A 15,940-nucleotide genomic window follows, 5' to 3' on the forward strand; every position below is an offset into this window, starting at 1 on the left:
GAGATCTGGATAATGTGCTGGCCAGGGCAGCAGTCGAACATTTTCTGTATCCAGAAAGGCCAGTACAGAACCATCAACACAGGGTCGTGCATTATCCTGCCAAAATGTAGGGTTTCGCAGGGATCGAATGAAGGGTAGAGCCACGGGTCGTAATACATCTGAAATGTAATGTCCACTGTTCAAAGTGCCATCAATGAGAACAAGAGGTGACCGAGACGTGTAACCAATGGCACCCCATACCATCACGCCCACTGATATGCCAGTAAGGCGATGACGAATACACACCTCCAATGTGCGTTCACCGCGATGTCGCCAAACACGGATGCGTCCATCATGATGCTGTAAACAGAAGCTGGATTCATCCGAAAAAATGACCTTTTGCCATTCGTGCACCCAGGTTCGTCATTTAGTACACCATCTCAGTTGCTCATGTCTGTGATGCAGCGTCAAAGGTAATCGCACCCATGGTCTCCGAGCTGATAGTCCATGCTGCTGAAAACGTCGTCGAACTGTTCGTGCAGATGGTTGTTGTCTTGCAAACGTCCCCATCTGCTGACTCAGGGATCGCGATGTGGCTGCACGATCCGTTTCAGCTATGTGGATAAGATGCCTGTCATCTCGACTGCTAGTGATACGAGGCCGTTGGGATCCAGCACGGCGTTCCGTATTACCCTCCTGAACCCACTGATTCCACATGCTGCCAACAGTCATTGGATCTGGATCAACGCGAGCAGCAATGTCGCGATACGATAAACCGCAATCGCGATAAGCTACAATCCGACCTCTATCAAGTTCAGAAACGTGATGGTACGCATTTCTCCTCCTTACACGAGGCATCACAACAACGTTTCACCAGGCAACGCCAGTCAACTGCTGTTTGTGTATGAGAAATCGGTTGGAAACTTTCCTCATGCCAGCACGTTGTAGGTGTAGCCATCCGGCGCCAACCTTGTGTGAATACTCTGAAAAGCTAATCATTTGCATATCACAGCGTCTTCTTCCCGTCGATTAAATTTCGAGTCTGTAGTACGTCATCTTCGGGGGTGTAGCAATTTTAATGGCCAGTAGTGTATGTATAATTGGGCATCCTCCGATATACGGCCTTTTAACATCAACTACGAAGAAATTGCATTTGTACCCATCGTCCGTTATTTTCCGACCAGTAGGTCTGACAAATATCTAAACAATTAATAACTGCTCGCGTCAGAGTGGCCGAGCGGTTCTAGGCGCTACAGTCTGGAACCGCACGACCGCTACAGTCGCAGGTTCGAATCCTGCCTCGGGCATGGATGTGTGTGATGTCCTTAGGTTAGTTAGGTTTAAGTAGTTCTAAGTTCTAGGGGACTGATGACCTTAGACGTTAAGTCCCATAGTGCTCAGAGGCGTTTGAACCTCCTAAGAGACATCAACCCCAATTTCGTTTTTACTGTGTGAAGCTGGAGTCAGTCCATATAAATAAGCCTACTTCTCATCAGGTCTCTAATGCGACGCTCACTGTCAAAGGAGAGCGGCGGTTTGTTTCCCATTACACTCAAGATGATTCTTAAAGCGGAAATTGACGATCACATGCGATACAGCGGTCCCAAATTATTCTAGTACGATTATCGTTTTTTCGACGCCGATTAACAGGGCCATTAAAACATGAAGAGTAATGAGTACCCCAGCAGTGACAGAGTAGCGCGGCTGCAGAGCGGCAGCAGTGAGGCACGGGAACACAGGCGTTGCTGTAGTACTGGTTGTTCTACGTTGACGTTTCTGTTAATGCGTGCTGCTAAAACGAATATTGCGCTAAACTTGGGACTGATCTATCGGACAGGCACGTGAAAATAAGGTTTAAAACACTTTGTTTTTCTTGAAAGGGAAGACGAACTGACGCTTTCCGTCGACACAAGGCGTGAAACATTTAATTGAGCAACATTTGTCTGGGCTGACTCTAGCTACCCAGTGCAGAGACGAAATTGTAAATATATGCCGAAGCGCCAGAGGCTGTACACCTGATGACACTTAGGAGGGACACCCAGTATATTGTTAGTACTTCCAGCACTGATCTATTAATTTTCTAATTATGTAATGAATAAATTTCATTATGATTTTTTCCCACTATTGCACATTCTCTTATTTGTAACTGGCGTAACCTGATAATAGCGCCTAATTCCAAAATTTGACTCAATTCTCTTGGTCCCTCTACGTAATTACGAAAAATATTTTATATCCAATCTACTTAAATCAATTAACAAACCTGTTTAGCGAATTTAGAAGTGGAGTGCTAAGGACAAGCTCCGTAGCTGAAAGATTGGCGCCGCTACCTTCTGTGCGGCTGGACCCGGGTTCGATTACAAGTACTTCCCAGAAAAATTTTCTGAGGCAGCGAGGTCAGTCTGCTACGTGGTACCAAACGAGCAGCTCCTTAAACGGTGAAGCAGCGGAACCATCAGAATTCATCTACTAGCAGTAACGGCTGGACGAACTGGCGTCATGCTGATCACATGTCCCACGGTCACAGATCGCTCCTCTTACTGTCTTACAGGCAGCAATCGGCCAGTTGTATCGGGTCTAAGGTCTAATGTTTCACTGGTGTATAAGTACTAATCACCAGAAACTGTATGTTGATGGCTGTGCGGGAAGAGAAATTGTAAAAACTCACAGGTATACGTTGACCTAAACAAATTACAATAAGACCACATGAAATTATGCTCATCTTGGATGGCGTTTCGTTTGCTGACCCCCCAGACTATTAAGCTTTTTCGGGATAGCTTGATGTCCATCCATTTCCGTATAGCGGGAAAATTATAAAATGTAAAAGTTCACGGCCGGAAATTTCACAGTTAACAAAATATTCTGGGCTATTCTCCAGTGTTCAAACGGATTTCACATTAAAACAAAACGTGTTTCCCCATCTGCACAGGACATTTTTTAAGGGGGATCGTAACTTCTTTGAGTGTCCGATTCACACACTGGCTCTTTCCTGACTGCAACAAAATTCCGTTTACACGTGCTCCCGAGACTGGCGTGACGTCACGTGCTTTGAATACCAGAGGGTAGTCGGAAGTTGTCGGCTGCGTCGTCCACTCTCGCTATCACCCCATGGTGGAAGATCGGTACACATCTCCTTCAGCATCGTTATCCAAATGTCATTCACTTTCACGCCTTTTCCTACCTATTAAAATTCCTAGGATGTTTCACAATCTGTACGGTATTGCTGTCTAGTATTTCATGGTACCCGCTTGTGGCTATCAGTACATAAATCGTCTCAAAACGAATCTGGGGTTGTCCTGCCTGCAAAACCTGTTCCACAATAGCCCGTGCCCTCTACTAGTCATTTTATTTCCTTTTTTTATTATTTTTTAGTTCCCATGTACATTTCCCAACAACTACGCAGAATCCTATATGTTTCAATACTTCTGCCTTTTCATGCGGTTTTCGAGCATCATTGGTCAATTTTAGGTGATCGTGTAGCTTCCGGGTGACTCTGTTGAACTGTTGAACACTGAAATGTTTAGCTTTGCCAAGATTTGTCCTCTTTGGTCAGCAATGTCCTTAACGAAAGGCCAGTAAATTTTCCGCTTCACTGGCGCTTCTGAATCGCTATGATTTTTGCACTGCCACATCAACGCTCGTTTTGCCTCTGCGGAATACACATCCTCGAGCAATGCATTGGTGAAGTGTTTCAATTCTGTGTCAAGCAGCTATGGCTGGCAGACGTTCCTCGGAGGAGGAGGAGGAGGCAGGCGTGAGATTAAATTTTCCTGATATGCACCCGTACCCCCACCACCCATCCACCCCACACCCCCATCCCCACCCCCAGATGACATCATGTATTTTCCTCAGACGGCACGTGGGTTCCCACACCCTCCCATCCTCACCCATCACCTTCCTCTTCCCCATTCTTGGGAATTTCGAATTTAGACAGGAATTTCGAATTTCGGCGAGATTTTCTTCGTCCCAGGATTATGCTGACGACTCACTCCACCACATACCTGGGAACTGCAGGGAAATGAAAAATGGCCGTGCCCTTTGTCAGGCGAAAACCCCAGTCCTTCTGTACAGAAGCCCAAATGCTATCACAACTGATGCAAAATGCCTCATTTTTTAATAACACATCGAAATTATCATGAAAAAAACTTGTAATCAGTGGCTCATAATGCAACACACGAACTGGGGAAAATCGTCATCACAAAAGATAGCAACAGGGAGAAGGGCAGCATCGAGGGTGTCTCCTCCTCGACGTACAGCCGGTAACTGGTGAAATTATAGGCACTCTTCCCTCCACTCATCCATCCCCCTCCCCATTCCGTTCCTCCATCCACCCATCTACAGTGAGGACAGAGGCTTTTTTATTTCGACAAATGTTACCACGCGCCGTGCATTTTTCTGTGACACTGCCATCCACCTGTAGTTGCTGACCACATCCGGCCATCCTTGATGCAACATTCTAGGCACCAGACCTTCGCCAACACAAAAGGCTGTAACGCCAGCTAAACTATGTGAGATGAATGAGGACCATCCTAAGTGCATCTTGCTTGTTCATCTAAAATATAGCAAAGTGTAGCCCCAGACATTGCCACCACGACAACCCTGTTTGGAGTGCAGCTGCATTAGGGGACCACCCACAGTAAGGCGCCCCCAACGCCTCCAGCAATCAGTCGTCCAGCGATGAAGAACTATTTTATTTAACAACAATGTATCTCTTAGAAGTATGCACCAATTACAAAATCACTACCTTAAAACATGTCCTCTTTCCACTAAAATAGGTGTAGTCTAATTTATTTTAGTTTTGTGTGCAAAATTGGTATAGTTTTTAAATTCGACTGCAGGATACAATTCGCATATCTATCCGCACCCACCTCCTATTACACTCCTGGAAATGGAAAAAAGAACACATTGACACCGGTGTGTCAGACCCACCATACTTGCTCCGGACACTGCTACAGGGCTGTAAAAGAAATGATCACACGCACGGCACAGCGGACACACCAAGAACCGCGGTGTTGGCCGTCGAATGGCGCTAGCTACGCAGCATTTGTGCACCGCCGCCGTCAGTGTCAGCCAGTTTGCCGTGGCATATGGAGCTCCATCGCAGTTTTTAACAGTTGTAGCATGCCGCGACAGCGTGGACGTGAACAGTATGTGCAGTTGACGAACTTTGACCGAGGGCGTATAGTGGGCATGCGGGAGGCCGGGTGGACGTACCGCCGAATTGCTCAACACGTGGGGCGTGAGGTCTCCACAGTACATCGATGTTGTCGCCAGTGGTCGGCGGAAGGTGCACGTGCCCGTCGACCTGGGACCGGACCGCAGCGACGCACGGATGCACGCCAAGACCGTAGGATCCTACGCAGTGCCGTAGGGGACCGCACCGCCACTTCCCAGCAAATTAGGGACACTGTTGCTCCTGGGGTATCGGCGAGGACCATTCGCAACCGTCTCCATGAAGCTGGGCTACGGTCCCGCACACCGTTAGGCCGTCTTCCGCTCACGCCCCAACATCGTGCAGCCCGCCTCCAGTGGTGTCGCGACAGGCGTGAATGGAGGGACGAATGGAGACGTGTCGTCTTCATCGATGAGAGTCGCTTCTGCCTTGGTGCCAATGATGGTCGTATGCGTGTTTGGCGCCGTGCAGGTGAGCGCCACAATCAGGACTGCATACGACCGAGGCACACAGGGCCAACACATGGCATCATGGTGTGGGAAGCGATCTCCTACACTGCCCGTACACCTCTGGTGATCGTCGAGGGGACACTGAATAGTGCACGGTACATCCAAACCGTCATCGAACCCATCGTTCTACCATTCCTAGACCATCAAGGGAACTTGGTGTTCCAACAGGACACTGCACGTCCGCATGTATCCCGTGCCACCCAACGTGCTCTAGAAGGTGTAAGTCAACTACCCTGGCCAGCAAGATCTCCAGATCTGTCCCCCATTGAGCATGTTTGGGACTGGATGAAGCGTCGTCTCACGCGGTCTGCACGTCCAGCACGAACGCTGGTCCAACTGAGGCGCCAGGTGGAAATGGCATGGCAAGCCGTTCCACAGGACTACATCCAGCATCTCTACGATCGTCTCCATGGGAGAATAGCAGCCTGCATTGCTGCGAAAGGTGGATATACAATGTACTAGTGCCGACACTGTGCATGCTCTGTTGCCTGTGTCGATGTGCCTGTGGTTCTGTCAGTGTGATGATGTGATGTATCTGACCCCAGGAATGTGTCAATAAAGTTTCCCCTTCCTGGGACAATGAATTCACGGTGTTCTTATTTCAGTTTCCAGGAGTGTATTTTGCGACATTCAGCAAAGTGAGAAAAAAATTACAGCATCTCCGCTTACTATAGATGACCAAACTGCATAGGTTGGGCTACACACTCCACATATTTGTCTGCCTTGTGTAAAATCTAAAAAGAAAAACTTCCACTATTTTACTGTGAAAACTATCGATCACTACAGAATGTACTCGTTATTTCGAAACCAGCAGTGTAATAAAGTAAAAGTGAGGATTGAAACTCCAAAGAAAAAAATCTATGGTAAGCCAATTCTTTTAGCTTGATGGACAAATTACATGGCATCAGAGGATCTCTCACATTCAAATTAATGTCTGTAAATAGTCATGGACGTACGTACTATAAACATTTCAGACACATGAAATAATTTGCAAAAGCAGTAGATTCTTGCAATCCAGTTTTGTAAGCAATTTGATCATCTCAGTCTGTTTCACGCAATTTCCTCACATGTTGAGAAAATCATTTTTAGCCTTCACAACAAGCTATAATTCAAATTGTGTCTACTTTACAATTATATGGGTTATGAAGTGTGAACTGACATAGGATTTACGGTCGAGAATAGATACAGAAGATTTCTATATACATCCAGACTTTAACCAGTTACACCACTACTTGTAACAGAACCTCCTGTAAGATCTTACTTCGTCTGTCTCTTCTCATATATACATAAAAAAATACCATCTGTATGTTGACATCGAGCATATTATATATAGACTTATCACCCCATGGGAGGAGATAACCAATGGTCCAAGTTATTGCACGGACTTGCATAAGTTTTATGTACTGTACTGGAGGCGGACTGTATCTCACACTATCAATCACAAAAGAGGGTTCCTGTATTGTTCCTTCATAAGCAGTTTAATACATTCTTTATACAGCTGTAACACATCAAGGCAGGCATGACTACAGCTTTGTCCACTGCACACTTTGTTTTTCTACCATGAATTTGAGGTCTGTGTTAGTTGCTAACTCAGCATTCATGACTAGCACTCATGAAGGACTGTCTCCATCCTTCCAACGGACACTTAGCACGATCTATTTGCTCTCACAGAAAGCTCAACATAGCACGGTATAAATTATGCAGCTCCCATAACACACAGGATGGTAGCAATGAAACACAAAGACAATGTTTTTCATTGACAAAAATGTGGAAGACATCGCAACATATGGAATGTGGAAGAGTATTCGGCTCAGTAGAGCGTTTCCAACCCCTCCAAAGGTGATGGACATGTAGGAGATAGAGCAAATACAATGCATCTCTAGAATATTTGGTTGTGATTGACTTGGTGCTTTCGAGTACAGTGGTATATTGTACCGTATGACTAATGTGCTGTTCTAATTTGTACATAAGAGTAGTACTCATGAAGGACTGTCTCCATCCTTCCAACGGACATGTAGCACGCACGCAAATAATGGAATTGGGATGGTTGTGTGCCATTATTGCGGATCCAGGCATGATAGGTTCAGCAGGCTGCCTTGGTTTGTTGTTATTACTGGAGAACCTAGGCAATGTTGTTGTTGTTGTGGTCTATAGTCCTGAGACTTGTTTGATGCAGCTCTCCATGCTACTCTATCCTGTGCAAGCTTCTTCATCTCCCAATACTTACTGCAGCCTACATCCTTCTGAGTCTGCTTAGTGTATTCATCTCTTGGTCTCCCACTACGACTTTTACCCTCCACTCTGCCCTCCAGTACCAAATTGGTGATCCCTTGATGCCTCAGAAAATGTCCTACCAACCGATCCCTCCTTCGAGTCAATTTGTGCCACAAACTGCTCTTCTCCCCAATTCTATTCAATACCTCCTCATTAGTTATGTGATCTACCCATCTAATCTTCAGCATTCTTCCGTAGCACCACATTTCGAAAGCTTCTATTCTCTTCTCGTCCAAACTATTTATCGTCCATGTTTCACTTCCATACATGGCTACACTCCATACAAAGACTTTTAGAAACGACTTCCTGGCACTTAAATCTATGTTCGATGTTAACAAATTTCTCTTCTTCAGAAACGTTTTCCTTTCCACTGCCAGTCTATATTTTATATCCTCTCTACTTCGACCATCATCAGTTATGTTTGCTCCCCAAATAGCAAAACTCCTTTACTACTTTAAGTGTCTCATTTCCTAATCTAATTCCCTCAGCATCACCTGACTTAATTCGACTACATTCTATTATCCTCGTTTTGCTTTTGTTGATGTTCATCTTATACCCTCCTGTCTATTCCGTTCAACTGCTCTTCCAAGTCCTTTGCTGTTTCTGACAGAATTACAATGTCATCGGCGAACCTAAAAGTTTTTTTTCTTCTCCATGGATTTTAGTACCTACTCCAAAATTTTCTTTCGTTTACTCTTCTGCTTGTTCAATGCACAGATTGAATAGCATCGAGGAGAGGCTACAACTCTGTCTCACTCCCTTCCCAACCACTGCTTCCCTTTCATGTCCCTCGGCTCTTATAACTGCCATCTGGTTTCTGTACAAATCGTAAATAGCCTTTCGCTCCCTGTATTTGACCCCTGACACCTTCAGATTTAGAAAGAGAGTATTCCAGTTAACATTGTCAAAAGCTTTCTCTAAGTCTACAAATGCCAGAAACGTAGGTTTGCCCTTCCTTAATCTTTCTTCTAAGATAAGTGGTAGGGTCAGTATTGCCTCACGTGTTCCAACATTTCTACGGAATCCAAACTGATCTTCCCCGAGGTCGGCTTCTACCAGTTTTTCCATTCGTCTGTAAAGAATTCGCGTTAGTATTTTGCAGCCGTGACTTATTAAACTGATAGTTCTGTAATTTTCACATCTGTCAACACCAGCTTTCTTTGGGATTGGAATTATTATATTCTTTTTGAAGTCTGAGGGAATTTCGCCTTTCTCATACATCTTGCTCACCAGATGGTAGAGTTTTGTCAGGATCGGTTCTCCCAAAGCTGTCAGTAGTTCTAATGGAATGTTGTCTACTCCCGGGGCCTTGTTTCGACTTATCTCTCTCAGTGCTCTGGCAAACTCTTCACGCAGTATCGTAGCTCCCATTTCGTCTTCATCTAGATCCTCTTTCATTTCCATAATATTGTCCTCAAGAACATCGCCCCTGTATAGACCCTCTATATATTCCTTCCACCTTTCTGCTTTCCCTTCTTTGCTTAGAACTGGTTTTCCATCTGAGCTCTTGATATTCATGCAAGTGGTTCTCTTTCTCCAAAGGTCTCTTTAATTATCCTGTACGCAGTATCTATCCTACCCCTCGTGAGATACGCCTCTACGTCCTTACATTTGTCCTCTAGCCATCCCTGCTTAGTCTATTTGCACTTCCTGTCGATCTCATATTTGAGACGCTTGTATTCCTTTATGCCTGCTTCACTTACTGCAGTTTTGTATTTTCTTCTTTCATCAATTTAATTCAGTATCTCTTCTATTACCCAAGGACTTCTACTAGTCCTCGTCTTTTTACCTACTTGATCCTCTGCTGCCTTCACTATTTCATTCCTCAAAGCTACCCATTCTTCTTCTACTGTGTTTCTTTCCCCCATTCCTGTCAATTGCTCCCTTATGCTCTCCCTGAAACTCTGTACAACCTCCGGTTATTTCATTTTATCCAGGTCCAATCTCCTTAATTTCCCACCTTTTTGCAGTTTCTTCAGTTTTAATCTACAGTTCATAACCAATAGATTGTGGTCAGAGTCCACATCTGCCCCTGGAAATGTCTTACATTTAAAACCTAGTTCCTAAATCTCTGTCTTACCATTATATAATCTATCTGAAACCTTTTAGTATCTCCAGGGTTCTTCCATGTATTCACCCTTCTTTCATGATTCTTGAACCAAGTGTTAGCTATGATTAAGATATGCTCTGTCCAAATTTCTACCAGGCGGCTTCCTCTTTCATTTCTTAGCCCCAATCTATTTTCACCTACTACGTTTCCTTCTCTTCCTTTTCCTACTGTCAGATTCCAGTCACCCATGACTATTAAATTTTAGTCTCCCTTCACTACCTGAATAATTTCTTTTATCTCATCACACATTTCATCAATTTCTTCATCATCTGCAGAGCTAGTTGGCATATAAACTTTTACTACTGTAGTAGGCGTGGGCTTCGTGTCTATCTTGGCCACAATAATGCGTTCACTATGCTGTTTGCAGTAGTTTACCAGCACTCCTACTTTTTTTATTCATTATTAAACATACTCCTGCATTACCCCTATTTGTTTTTGTATTTATAACCCTGTATTCACCTGACCAAAAATCTTGTTCCTCCTGCCACCGAACTTCACTATTTCTCACTATACTAACGTTAACCTATCCATTTCCCTTTTTAAATTTTCTAACCTACCTGCCCGATTAAGGGATCTGACATTCCACGCTCCGATCCGTAGAACGCCAGTTTTCTTTCTCCTGATAATGACGTCCTCCTGAGTAGTCCCCGCCCGGAGATCCGAATGGGGGACTATTTTACCTTCGGAATATTTTACCCAAGAGGACGTCATCATCATTTAATCATACAGTAAAGCTGCATGTCCTGTACGGCTGTAGTTTCCCCTTGCTTTCAGCCGTTCGCAGTACCAGCACAGCAAGGCCGTTTTGCTTAATGTTGCAAGGCCAGATCAGTCAATCATGCAGACTGTAGCCCCTGCAACTACTGAAAAGGCTGCTGCCCCTCTTCAGGAACCACACGTTTGTCTGCCCTCTCAACAGATACCCCTCCGTTGTGGTTGCACCTACGGTAAGGCCATCTGTATCCCTGAGGCACGCAAGCCTCCCCACCAACGGCAAGGTCCATGGTGCATGGGGGGGTTAAATACACTACCTGGCAAAATAAGTGAAGCACATAGAAGGGCGGAGGTACTACCTGACAAAATAAGTGAAGCACATAGAAGGGGGGAGGAAACGAAATGAAACTTATGGATTGAGAGGGTATGTGATGTTATTTCAGTGATTACAATATCGAGCAAAATTTACAACGAACTCGGCAGAATGAGCCCACTTATCAGTTGACGTTGCGCCACCGCTGACATGGGTAATTTCGGTTGGGATAAGTGTTATAAATCTGTTGTATCCTTTCCTGTGGCAAGCTGGCCCGGAACCGTTGTAACTGGTCGTTGACATCCTGGACACTGGAACTAGGATAGAGTGACTTTCAAGCTGCTCCTACAAAGGCTGTATTGCGGAGGAATTTCGGGATACTGCTGGCCACAAGAGTACCTTAATATTATGCAGACAGTTCACAGAGACATGTCCCATGTGTGGATAAGCATTGTTCTGTTGAATAATGGCAGCAAGGTAATGTACCATGAGAGGTAAAATGTGAGGACACAGGATGTCCGTGACGTGACGTTGTGGCAACAGCGTTCCGTCTGTTATCACCAACCGTAGACTGAAGTCATACTCAATGGGTTCCCACACCATGACGCCAGTAGTAACACGGCTGTGCCTCTCCAAAACGTTTGAAAATTAGGACCTCTTGTCAGGACGCTGCCATACTCGCCGATGAAGATCATCTAGTGAAGCGCGATCTATTTCTGAACACAATGCAACGCCATTCATCAGCAGCCAAAGCTTACTCCAAATGCAGCCGTTTTAGTTGTAGATTTAACGGCAGCTTACGCATAGGGATTGCACAAAATATTTACAGGGTGCCCATTATTAGTTCTTGGGTGGAGGCGCAGGTGTGAAGGGATTACGATGTGCCTGGTGCACAATACGCCTATCCAACCGTGTGACTGACTGCTAGTTCCTATGTAGTCCAATATGGGGCCACTGTCACATCCGATTGTCCCGACTGGCCAGATTCGACCAGTTGGCCAAACGGAAACCCGCATTGACACCTCTTTCAAACTTAGCCAGGTGCTGATAACTCTGTCTGACACGAGTACGCGGCATCCCGATGTCCTTCACAGTGACCACTCAACATCTGATGCTGTTTTCACTCCTTGTTTATCTGCGAGGTCAGGTAACAACGTTAATCAGGAACAACACTAAAGCACCATGAGGCCCGTTTTCCCTATCACAGACAATTGCAGCTCTTAATCCGCCGATTGTGTGAACGTGTAGCAATTGCATTGGCATCCAGCCATATCTTCTGGTGCTTCACCTTTATTGTCAGATTATGTTCGTTATGCGCACATGTTAAGAGAAGCCTCACGTTTAACATTTTATACTGCGCTTCGCAATAACAACAACATAAATTATTGATGGAATAGTGGAAAAGTATCACCTAAGACTGGATTACGCTGATGAGGTTGCGGGATGCTATCAAGGTGAAGGGTCGCGAGAAACTATCCAAGAAGATGTTTTTGGTTCACGACAACCTTCCAGGTCATTCCGCAAGGACACAGTCACACATCTAGTCCTTTACGCTATCAAATTTCGTCTTACCCCTTTTATTCTCCTGACATTAAACGAAGCCAAAATTAGCGTAAGGAGGGCTACGCGTGAAGCGTTTGACGAATACGAAAGTAAAACCCTAGCTACCAACATGACTGAAATTCCTAAGAATTTGTGGTCGTATGTTAAATCAGTGAACGGATGGAAGCCTTCTGCCCATATACTCTGTGACCATAATGGGGCTGAAACAGGAAATGACACAGAAGAGGCCGAAATACTAAACGTCTTTTTCCAAAACTGTTTCACACAGTAGTTCTTCCTTAAAATCGTCAGACGAAAGAGAAAATAACAGATATCGAAATACGTGACCAAGCGACTGAAAAGCAACTGAAAGCGCTCAAGGGAAGAAAGGCCTTTGGGCCTGACGGGATACCAGTCCGATTGCACACAGAGTATGCGAAAGAACTTCCCCCTCTTCCAGAAGAAATGTACCGCAGGTTTATTGAGGAACGAAACGTTCCTAAAGATTGGAAGAACAACACAGGTCATTCGTGTTTTGAAGATGAGTCGTCAAACAGACGCACGAAACTATAGGCCTGGTATCTCTGACGTCGGTCTGTTGTGGAGTTTCGGAACATGTATTATGCTCACGTATTATGACATTACCGGAGACTGAAAATCCCCCCTGTAGGAACCAACATCAGTTCCGAAAAAGAACGATCATGTGAAACCCATGTCTTCACTCTATTGGGTGTGCGCGAGACACAAAAAGCAGTAGATACAGCCTCGAGTTAGATATCGTGTTCCTTGACTTCCGAAAGGCATTTGAAACAGTTTCGCATTGCCGCCTAGTGATCAAAATACGAGCTGAACTGAAGAGTTCCTAGCAAACATATCTCAGCATATCATTCTAAACGGAGAGAAGTCTTCAGTCCTAAAAGTAACATCGGAAGTACCCCAGAGGGGTGTTATAGGAGCACAAATTTTCACAATATACATAAATGAGCGAGTATATAACGTCTGATGTTGCACGAGGCTTTTCGTCTATGATGCTGTTTCGAGCAGAAATGTCACAATGCTAGAAAATTGTAACGAAATGCAGCAAGATCTGCAGAGGTTCGGCACTTGGCGCAGTGAGGGGCAATCGACTCTCAACATAAACAAATATATCATACTGGGAATACATAGGCAGAAAGACTACTTATTGTATGATTACAAAATCGCAGAACAGTCACTGGAAACAGTTACTTCCATAAATTATCTACGAGTACGAGTACGGAGCTATTTAAAATGGAACGACCACGTAAAGTTAATCGTGAGTGAGGTAGATGCTAAACTGATTTCCTGAGGAAATGTAGTTCATCAAGAAAGGAAGTAGCTTGCAAAACACGCGTTCAACTATTAGTTCAATACTGCTCGGAGGTACCGGATACATAACAGAGAGGACAAAGAAGAGCAGTGCGTTTCGTTACAGGTTCATTTAGTAGGAGCGAAATCTTCAATGAGATGCTCAGCCAACTGCAGTGGCAGACGCTGCAAGAGAAGCGATCTGTGTCACGTTATGCTCGACCGTTACAGGTTCCGAGAGCGTACATCTCTCGAAAAGACAACCAATACATTGCTTCTTGCTACGAATATCTCCCGAAAAGCCAATTAGGACAAAATTAAAGAGATTAGAGCTCACACGGTGGCTTATCGCCAGTCGTCCTTCCCGCGAACCACATGCGACTGGAGCTCGAAAGGGGGAAGTGAGACTAGTACACAAAGTACCCTCCACCACACACCGTCAGGTGGCTTGCGGAGTTATAAATGTAGTTCTGTACGTAGACATGGCGCCCAGAGACTTCTCCCTCTTCCCTCGGATGAAGAAAACATTGCGTGGTAGGCAGTTGCAGAATGACGAAGTGGCTATTTTCGGGGCGGAGCGGTTCCCTACTGCTACAACCAAGATCTCCGCCAAGTATCCGTCGTTGGGGAAAATGAGTCACATTGAAGAGTGAATACGGAGAGAATAATTACCTCCATGGAGAAGTTTCATGGTCACGGCTTCATTTCTCCGAGATGATAATTAAAATATTATGATTATCCATAGTAAGTCTTCTTACTTTTAATTTCTTTTATTGACTTGTAACGAGAGCCAATAACTAAGCTGAAACTGACGTAGCTGATATACATATTAAAATCCTTGTTTACCTGTTTACAGATAGCTTGCAAAATCATCTATTACTAGGGCTGCCTCATTTGATCCTCTGTTAAAGTTTTGTCCTATTTGGAAACTACTTTGCATACAACGCTCGGTTGTGTGGCTTGCTTCACAAGTTCGCCGATTTTGCAGTTGCGTATTTGTCAAAATAACATACTAATATCAAGTTCTATATAAATAGGTTTTTTCATTTCGCCTGTCGTAGCCACAAATGTACTGAAATACAATTTCATTTTCCACCATGGTTGCTTTATAATCACTGCCAATTATACGACGATCACCTGATTTTGGCTTTTCGCCATTTTCAAGAGCGTACTTCTGTATTCGTAAATTGACACCATCACGCTTTTTGAATGTATATAAATGTACATCAATTCATCTTAATGTCTAACCTCTGTCATAGCAAAAAACACGAGCGAGATCAACGTTCCATAATCGACAACGTGTTAACATGACATTACTGTCGTAGTGGCGTGCGTAAGTATACGCAAAAACACGTAATATTGTACAGTACGTTGGTCTACTCGGGATGATTCGATAACGTTCCGTTTACATCAAATAACTGTTCAAAGATATACCAACAAACAGTCACCAGTGCCCAGCCGAACGCATTTATACGTAAGTACCGGGGACACGGTAAGGGCTTATTTCAATACTAGTACAAGTTCGTTACCTCCACTTTTCTGCCTATAATGCTTCTGAAATTAATGATCCAAACAAACAGAAAGAAAGGTTCATCTCTAGCAAAGACGATGTATGCTTGAATATTTCTGGTATCTCAACTGCAGATTTTTCAGCGCTGTATCTCACAATGAACAAAAATTGACTTGTACCACTATTGAAATAAGCCCTTCACATACTATAGAGTATATCTTTTGTCGGTGTGTTTAAAATTATTATCGTATAGGGTAAAGGAATTCCACACCGACCCCCCTCCCCCTTCACACACAGACATAAATACTTGCACCGCATTTATTGCGCAAATGGAAAGTACTATTGATGTGCGGTTTTCACAGAATGGATTAGTAGTCAGGGGCTCGTACTATTAGGCAATAACCAAATTGTAATAATTCTTAGAAAGCTTAATTCTTGTGCAAACATACGGTTTTTTAAGTGGAACAATGCCTATCGAACTGACAACCTAAAA

This window comes from Schistocerca gregaria, chromosome 4 (assembly GCF_023897955.1).
Source record: "Schistocerca gregaria isolate iqSchGreg1 chromosome 4, iqSchGreg1.2, whole genome shotgun sequence".
In the NCBI taxonomy this organism is placed as follows: Eukaryota; Metazoa; Arthropoda; class Insecta; order Orthoptera; family Acrididae; genus Schistocerca; species Schistocerca gregaria.